We start from the raw sequence: 9912 nt of genomic DNA, 5'->3' as shown, positions 1-9912 counted from the left end.
AACATGAGTCACAAACTAAATTTAAATCCAAATTTAAAAAAAAAAAATTCTCTCACGATCATCACATCACTCACAAACCCTCATCAATTTTTCTCACACATCTAGTTTAACATATCTCAATCTAAATAACATGACTTTTCTTCGCACTTTCTTCTCACACAATCTAAATAACATGACTTTTTTCTCACACATCCACCCTATCAAATTCTTACGCATCCTTCCCAATCCAAACACACCATTATCATCAAAATTTATTAAAAGTAAATTTGTATTTTTACATTATCTTTTCATGTATGCATATGTAGGAAGGTGGAGATATACGTGTGTGACATCAATTTTTGAGCACGAGTTACCCATATGACATAGGTAAACCCATCAATCAAACATGTCGGTTAATCAGATTTTTGTTCGCACGGTTCTCTTCTGTTCATTCTTCATTATTATCCTGTCTCCACTCTCTACTTCACACTTGTACCTTTCAACCACAGAGACCATGCACGTGTGCTGCTGCCACTTAATTTCATGCCCCATAATTTCCACAACAAAAAAACAACGGAGAAGAAAGCTCGAAAAACTATTCCAATTCAATAATATACATTTTCCTGTTTGTTTTATTTTTATCACATTTTTTAGGATATTTATTATACTCTTTTTCTTTCTGACTACATTATCTCATTCTTATCTCAATGATGGGTAGGTGTTAAAAATTACATGCACGATGTGCTGGAACAGATATTGCACAGTGAGAAAGCATAGTTAAGCACAGTAGTAGGGCTCTGTGTGTGTGTGCAGTAACGTGAAAATCTACCTCATCTTTTTCTCCTCTCTCCTTCAATTTGTGCAATTTCACTTGTCATTTCTCTGATTTGTTTCCTTATGTAGTCACAGGTCAAATCCAACCCTAGCAAAAAGTAATCAAAATCTTTATTTTACAAATGTATGTTTATGTTTGGATTGAGTTTACAAAAGTAATCAAAATCTTTATTTTACAAAATATTTTTTGGAAAAGTGGTTAATAAATATCCTTTAGAAGTGGATTACAAAAGTTAAACATAGTTACATTAACATTTACTTTTAAAAGTTAAAGTTCAAAGTCTTTATTGTGGTGTGTGACTGGTAGGAATTTGATTGCAAAGGTCAGTTCACAGGTATATTACTGTGTGCTAAGTTTTATATTCAATGTAGTTAATTTGCATACATATAATTTTATTTGGTTTTATCCTGTTGTTTCTTATATTGAATAATAAAAGATATATAAGAAAAATTCACAGGCTAATTATAAATGGTTTGATTGGTGGAAACATTTTACAAGGGAGATTTAAAATAATAAAAAAATAAGTATTAATAACATTTTTTTTTTTATATTTAGTGTTTTTTTAACCCGGTTTATAATTTAAAAGAAAGAGGATAGAAGGTAGAGAAAAGGGAGAAACTATTGGTTGAGAACAATTATACATGGGAGAAGGAGACCAATAGTGGTGTGGAACCTACTTTTATGCAACCACCTGTTTGACTACTTTTGTGTTCTATCTTTTATATTATGAATGACTAAATATTTCCTAGCTATAGCTATAGTGTTTTAAATGAAATCATTTGATTTTTTTTGTTAATTTGATTGTTTTATCTATGTTATAATTGTTTATTTATTTATGAATATCACATTTGGAAAATTAGAGATTAATTTCACATTTGATTAGTTTTAATTTGAGATGATTATTGCTAATTAATTCTATCAAATTTATAAAATTATATAAAGGATTTATTACTTAGGGTTCAATAATAGTGTCTAAAAAATTATGAGTAAACAACTCTTGAAGGATATTTGGAATACTTGTACCAATTAACAATAATAAGAGCATATAATAAAAGAATACAAAATCAATTCTCTAACTCTTTATAGTATTTGAATTTGTTCTCTATAATTGTAGTTATTTTTAATTTTGTTAATTTTATGATTAATCATTCTTATTATGATTAATGTTACCAACAAACTAATACTCAATAATTTCAACTCTGAGTGAACAATATTTTTATTAAAGTTTAGGGTTTAAGATTTTTATTATTATTAAATATTTTTATTACTAAAAAGAAATTATTAGTACACTTGTCAGTCTCTAGTTAATTAGATAAAAAGAAAAATAATATTAGTTTGACTTTTCATGTTAACTCACATGTACATAACCCTCTAATATCGAGTCAATTTGAAGAAAATACTAAAATAGTATTGATCCCATCTCTTAGGTTAGTGCATGGTTTAATGCCTTTTTCTAATATAAATGTAATTTCATTTTAATAGTCAATATTTTATATTATTTTTTTATCATACATCATTATTCATTGTCATACACATACATATTTTCCAATAGAAAGAAAAGGAGGAGTTTCATTTATTTATTATCCTTCTCTTTCTCTATACTGCTAATACATTTATATTTGGAAGAACATGTTGATTAAATGATTGGTGTGGATCACGGGTGACAAATAAAAAAGTAACCACTATCATAAAAATAATTAAATAAAAAATATTTTTAAAAATAAAAAATAATTAATTATTATATTGATTAAATTATATTTTACTGTAAAGACAAAAAAAAATTATTAGTATTATCAATAAATTAAATATTAATAATGTTTTTAGTCTTTAAAATATTATTTAATTTAGTTAATATAGTAATTAATTATTTTTATTTTTAAAATTTGTTTTTATTTAATTTTTTTTTAGTGATATATGAAACAAAAGGAACAGTTAATGTCGGTGTCTAAAAAAAATTACCAAATAAATACTTAGAATGAATTTGGAAATTTTGGTACATCCATCTATTTAAATTGATATTTTTATCTAACATTAAAATTAAAACAATATTATATATATATATCACCTTTACAATTTTATCAATATATTCTATTTTATTATATATTTAAAATATTTAAATTAATTTTATAAAGACTAATTTGGATAAATGAGTTTTACTATAATTAATATAATAACACGAAATTATATCATCGAGTAATATCTCATTATTTAAATCTTCAATCTCAAGGTTAAACCTTACTACAATTTCAAATCTTAAATCTTTATTAAAAATAATTAGTAAGAAAATTGTATATGTAATAATTATTTTTATATAGATGAAAGTATAAAAAATAAGAAAACTATGAGAAGAATAAAATATTTATTTCCTTAGTATTGTTGCTTCTTTGGGGTTGGGAAAGAGAGACTATTGGAGGAGGTTATTATGGGTTCCTTCTCTTCTGTATTTCAGATGCTCATTGTTTTTTAAAAGTACACAAGCGTCTTAAGAAAGAAGAAGAAGTAATCTAATAAAATAAAATTTGACAACAAAAAATAGTGCAATTTTGCATTAGACTTCAACAAAAATGTGAATAAATAAACACCATTTCGTATATTGCAATTACAAACATATTGTAGGCCCGAGAATAGGTAATAAACAGACATCAAAGTGACTGAAGTGGCTAAAATCAAAACAAGTTATATAGTGTGAACATTATTAGTAGCCTTCTTATTATAAGGGATGAAAAAAATAATTGGTATTGACTGATAAAATTTGTAATGGATTAGTATTTTTAATGCATATATCGAGTAATGAATATGCGAGTTTTAATCATTTCTTTCACGATGATATGGATTTAAATATTATGGTGTTAAACTATCAAGCTATAGTTACTTTTATTTGGTTATTTTAAAAAAAATCGAATTAAAGTTATTGATGATAAAAATATTATTATTGAAGAAATTTTTAAAATTTAATATATATATATATATATATATATATATATATTCCATCATAGGGTCCATAACTAACACTATAAATAAAACCCTCTGCGGAGGTGTAAGATACGTTTTTCACATTCTACTATAATACACTTAAATTATAACACTGACTTGAGCGTCAGAGTGCAATCGCAAGTACCCCTTCAATCGACTGAGTATCAGCCTTAAAGAGAGGAGACTTGAAGTAAGAAACCAAAGGATTAACGACACGTTAGTAATTGTAAAACCAGTTTCAGGTACTATATGGACCCTCTTTGTCCATACAGGTACAAAACTTATTTAATTTTATTTTTTAAAGATTAAATTTATTTGTATTAATATTCTTCATGTAAGTTGATTTGAACTATACTTTATAATTATATTTACTTGAGTTTATATTTTTTTAAAAATTAAAATAATTTTAATTAAAAATTTAAAATAAATCTAGGAATATTTTTCAGGGATATAGGACGAGTTGCGAAAAAAGTAGGGAGAAGACTTTTTAAGACGGATTGGATAGTATATTCATCCCTATTTATTATCAATATTTGAAAGAAATATATTTAAATGTTTTTTTTCAAAATATTAAATATAAGAAAATAAAGTATTAAATAAAAATAAACACACAATAAAATACGTAAAGAAATTATCACGAATAATATGACTCCACTGAATAAGTAAATCAAATTATATATACAAACTTTCGGTTAATTGGAAAGCATGAATTTAAGTTTTGGATACAAATTTGGCTACAACAAAATTATCAAATAGAAAATTAATTTTTAAATACCAAAATAATTAGTTGAAATAATAACTAAATTAAAGATCATTTAAAAAAAATGGTTTCTAAATTAGTTTCTATTTTGTTAAATAATTTTTAAATTGATATCTAATTAGCTACCAAGGTTTTAACTACCAATTATTTATATTCTAAATTTGGTAGCAAAATTTTTTATTGTTAATTAGATACTAATTTAAAAATCATTTAACAATAATAGAAACTAATTTAGAAACCAAAAATTTATTTAGTCTCTAAAATGGATTCCAATTTAGTCATTATAGTAACTAATTATTTATTTTTCTAAAATTGATTTCTATTTCATGCATTTATCATGGAATATCCATACATAAATTTTATAAATCATATTTATTAAAATATATTTATAGAACATAATATTTTTATTTTAAAATATCAACAATTAAATAAAATATAAATTAAAATAAATAAAAGTTATAAGAAAAACTCAAAAATATAAATATCTAGAAACAAAGACTTTGTTTAGATTGGAAGAGAGAGTAGAGAGAAGAAGAAAAAAAAAGAAAAAAATGGAAAATGAGAATTTCTAGATAGAAAAAAATTAGTAAAATTAACTGAAAATTTTATAGATATTTGATTTACGAAAAAATTAAAAATTAAAAAATATTTTAATATAAAAAATAATTTTATAAATAAAATATTTTTTAAAATTTTATAAAATTTTAGTAAAAATTATAGTTAAAATAAATTTTACATAAAAAAATGTTATAAAATTTATATTTAATTGTTTATTTTAATTGTTTATTTAAAAAATGAAATTAGAATAAAATATTAAATATATAATCAATTATATTTATTTATAATTAATTATATACCCAATTGTTTGTAAACTGTGGAAAGTATAGACTGATTATAACTTAAAAAATACTCTTTCTTTTTGCTTGTTTTTTAGTTGTGGAAGAATCGTTATAATAAAGTTGGAGCATTCTAAAATATTTTATATTTTTTTAGTAATGATAAAAGAAATTATATACCTAATTCATCATAAATCTCCTCAACATTGAAAAAAAAAATAAAAAAAAGTTTCAAGCATGTTTATTCTCTCTTGATGTTCTTATAGTAAACCTCCTCCTTTGAACAACAAACACAGTGAAAGTGATAGTTCCACGTGTTGAGAAAGTGATAGTTCCACGTGTTGAGACTTGAGAGCATGGAGAAAGAGGAAGTTTGAAGAAGGTAGTTACAAGCACACTAATTTTTGTCTTAGTCAACTCATAACTATGCCATGTCTTCCAAATTCTTCCGCAGACAGCGCTGCCAAATTCATTTCAAAATTTTCTTATGTTTCAAACATCATCTATTCTCACCTTCATAACATCGCTTGCTTCATGAGTTATGATCCACTTTTACAACTTTAGTTAAGCCTCCTTAATTGCAACTAAATAAAATGTAACATACCCTATAATTTTAAGTTTACAGCATATAATGTTTGAGACACACATATTTTATAAGGATTATGTTGTCAGTATAATTAGTTTTTCATTATGGAAAGAAACAACAATGGAAATTTACTTGATGAAAATTTTTAAATTCAAGTATTAATTAAGTATATGGATGATTTATTTTTGTTTTGTTTTGAAAATTTTCTTTAATATTTTAATGTTGGTTGTTCTTTAAGTATATGAATAAATTATTTTTTAATGTTAAAAATACTTTACTTAAGTCATTTATATTTTGATACCCAAAAAACGTGTTTTGCAGTTGTTTCTTTAATCATAATAATTTTATATTAAAAGGGTTTTATAGTATTATATTAATGATACAAAATTATTTATGTATAATCATTTAGGTATAGAACTTATTTTGTGCATCGCAATGTTGAAAATATTTTTGTGTGATTATATTAATATTATAAATTATATCATTAATATACATTTATAATTCTTAAATTAAAAACATACTTGAGGAGGAAAGATTCTACTAAAACGTAGTGAATTAGATTTTCAATAAAAATTAATCATCTACAAAGTCATTAAATATATAATATCAATAACACAATTAGTATTAAAAAATATTAAAATTTTAATTTCTGTTAAATTAAATTAAGAAAATAATGAAAATAAATGGTAATATTCCACATTTTTCAATTAAGAAATAATATTTCTTTTAATGACCATGAATTCTACTTTATATTTTAGCATTAGTCTCGAGGATATATGCATGCGCACCATTTTTTAATTTTAAAAATAATCTCTTGATACTCAAACTATTACTTAAAAAATATGATAATTAAAAAAATAATTATAAAGAGAACTAGAAGAAGAATAAAATAGTATGTATTAATTGGTTGTATGAATTTGTTGAAGTATATACTACTAAGTTAAAATCGTAGTTGGTTATGAACAAGATCAAACAAACACACTGAGACTTAATACTTAAAATGATAAATTTTTCTATATTGCGGGACATCCACTAGTGCAGATATGTAAAACAAATGCGGCTATTTTCAATTTACAAATGCGGTTATAGAACCGCATTTGATCAGCACGCATTCGTAAATCTGGAATTTACAAATGCGGTCCTATGACCGCATTCATAAATCACATTTACAAATGCGGTCATTTCAGGTAACCGCATTTGTATATTATTCTGAATTAGGGAGTGGGTTTGGGGTTTAGGATTTATGAATGCGGTCTTGGTAAAAACCGCATTCATAAATCACTATTTACAAATGCGGTCATTTACCAAGACCGCATTTGTAAATAGTGATTTTTTTTTAAAATACACTATGTTTTGTGCAGAAACCATATATTTATATAACCTGCATAATGATCAAACCCAGTCAGACAAATACATAAATGTAGTGATCAATTGAAATCATCAAAATGTACATTTACAAGTGATCAAATTACATATAATAAAACCACTATTGTTTACCTATGCTAGAGTTATAAAAATTAATGAAATATGTGGACCAAGAATCTCTAACATATGAAATGCCTTCCTCACTCATTGGTGTTTCTTCTGTGAATAACTGCATTGCAAAGTTGACATAAATTAGTTTCTAGATATATATATGTTCAAGAATTATAAAAATGATTTAACATATACCTCTTTCCAACCAGTTTTAACACCTAGTCTTATAATGGTAATCATCCATTGCATAATGTAATAGCCACACTCATAGCTTCCTGGTTGTTTATTACACTATAATTCAATAAAAAGTAATATGTTAGTATATTGATAAACAATGATAATAGAGAAAGAAAAAAATTACAAACCTTTACTCTTATGTAGTTCAAATTATTTGAACTGGATCGACCTTTTAGGATGTTATATCCACGCCATGAACTGGTTAATACAAAAAACCTCGTTAGTAGATGGTTAATTAGTAACATACAAAGTTAAGTTTATACTATACTTACGTATCAATGATATCCTTAAATTTTGTGGGCATCTTCTTGTGTAGGGAACAAAACCACACAGCAGTCTTATCAATGGTTGATAAGACAAGTAACTGTCAATGATGCCTATATGATCATTGAAAAGAGTTAGTAAATATTTAAAACATGAAATAATAATAATTGATGACATATAATTAAACTTACTCATTAATATAAGGGCATAAATAAATTTGTTTTCCCTCTTTTTCCAGGATGTTAGTGATGTAGGCTTGAGTCTCAGTTGAGTTTGGTCCAACGGGATTAGTATATGCAGGATCTAAGAATCCATACATATTTTCCTTCCCCTCAGTGATACAGACTATATGCAAAAACCTACAAGTTTTTAGTTAAAGCATAATCAATAATAATTTAACATAAAGTAAATTGAATAATAGGTAAAGATACTTACATCATAAAAAATTGAATTATACTTATATTGAGCTCCTGTTTCCCAGATATAAATTCTGATAAATCTTTGTTGTAAATCATCAGTGGCAGTTCAGTGTTGATTTGAAAAAATGTATTATCCCACGGAACTGGAAAAGGATCATTGCCAATCTGACTAGCAATGAGACGTAGGGAAGCCATAGGATCGTCAACTGGAACCTCACGCTTCTTTTTCGGACTTGGTGGCTGAAAAGGTTTCTACAAGATAAACAACATTTGTATTAAATTATATGTAATATATAAATATAAATAAAAAATAATATAATGAAACGAAATTATTACATGAGGTTCGGGCATAGATCGAATGAGCTCTCTGGGCCAGGCAACGAATGTCTGAAATGCATCGGCCACAGTGGTTACCTCATCTGAAGGTTGTGGAACACGAGCATCAGGAAATCGTACTTTTTCAACTGTTACCTTCGCCACATCAGGGGAGAGAGGAACGTTATGTAAGGTGGTGGCGTTTTTATAGACTTTTCCAAGTGCCACCACCCGAGGAAGTTTGCCGCCCACTACCAGTAGCTCACAATCCTCTGTCTGCCCATTGATATCATCCCCTGATGTTGGAGGAGCCGCACAACTCCCCTTTGTGCTCTTGGGAGTGGGACTAACAAGGGGTTCAATCGGCTCAGCACAAACTTGTTGCGATAGAAACTCTTGTCGCATTCTATCATTCTCCTTTTTCATCTCCAGCCACATCAAATCAGTCTCCTTTCTCATCTCCTCCATTATTTCTTCACGTAACTTACTCTTCTTGGAGGAGGAGGATGGTTGTCGTTCTGAAACTCCAAAATAAAGTTTAATTCCGACCCCTTGTCCAGCGGCACGAACACGACCAGAGTGTTCAGGTCGTCCAATTGCTTCAACCAGGATATCGTGACGACCTTCAGCAACAAATTTACCGTCGGATTCCAAGGAATCCTGCAAGAGTACACAAAAACCATATTTTCAATCATTAATATAATTAATGCTTTAAAAAAATTGAAAATAACAAAAATAACTTACAATTTTTTCGATTATAACCCCGGATTGCTCAGAACTTGGTGCACCCGACTTCTTAATTCGGGTCCTCTTCCATTTTACATGGCGAAAAGGTGGTGATGGAGGAGAAGTGACCCCTGTTTCCACATTCTCAGACAACGTCCCCTGTTGAGATTTCTCCTTTTCCACCATCAGTGTTTGCTCAAGTTTTCTATACCCCGAACGAGACATAACGTGCGGGGTAAGATTCTTCAAAGCTATCTCTTGAGCTTTCTTCCGACGATCCTGTCATAATTGAAATAAACAAACTGAAGTAAATAAGATAAACTTATTAATGTTATATAAACAAAAAAGTTACTTCACTTACCATCAAAGCCTCATTTTCACGGCTTTCTCTAAAAAGACGCCATGTCTCTTCATCAATATGTTGGTACTTTAAACATGGATTTTCGTCTTTAAGGTCGCCAAAAATGTATCTCGAAGTCAGTCTTGACTTAAAGGTACGAAATTTA

At 26.8% G+C, this 9912-nt stretch overlaps 1 long non-coding RNA gene across 1 annotated transcript; it reads right to left on the bottom strand.

The window, feature by feature from the left end:
- Positions 1–7401: 7401 nt before the first annotated feature.
- On the bottom strand, positions 7402–8003 carry LOC137830128 (uncharacterized). The gene is made up of 3 exons (XR_011084159.1): positions 7811–8003; positions 7641–7736; positions 7402–7563 (listed from the first exon to the last, which is right to left on the bottom strand). It is a non-coding gene; the product is annotated as an uncharacterized lncRNA (long non-coding RNA).
- Positions 8004–9912: the final 1909 nt, after the last annotated feature.

This window comes from Phaseolus vulgaris, chromosome 7 (genome assembly GCF_000499845.2).
Source record: "Phaseolus vulgaris cultivar G19833 chromosome 7, P. vulgaris v2.0, whole genome shotgun sequence".
NCBI lineage: Eukaryota > Viridiplantae > Streptophyta > Magnoliopsida > Fabales > Fabaceae > Phaseolus > Phaseolus vulgaris.
Note: the sequence above shows the minus strand (reverse complement) of the source record. Positions and strands in the feature narration are given on the sequence as shown.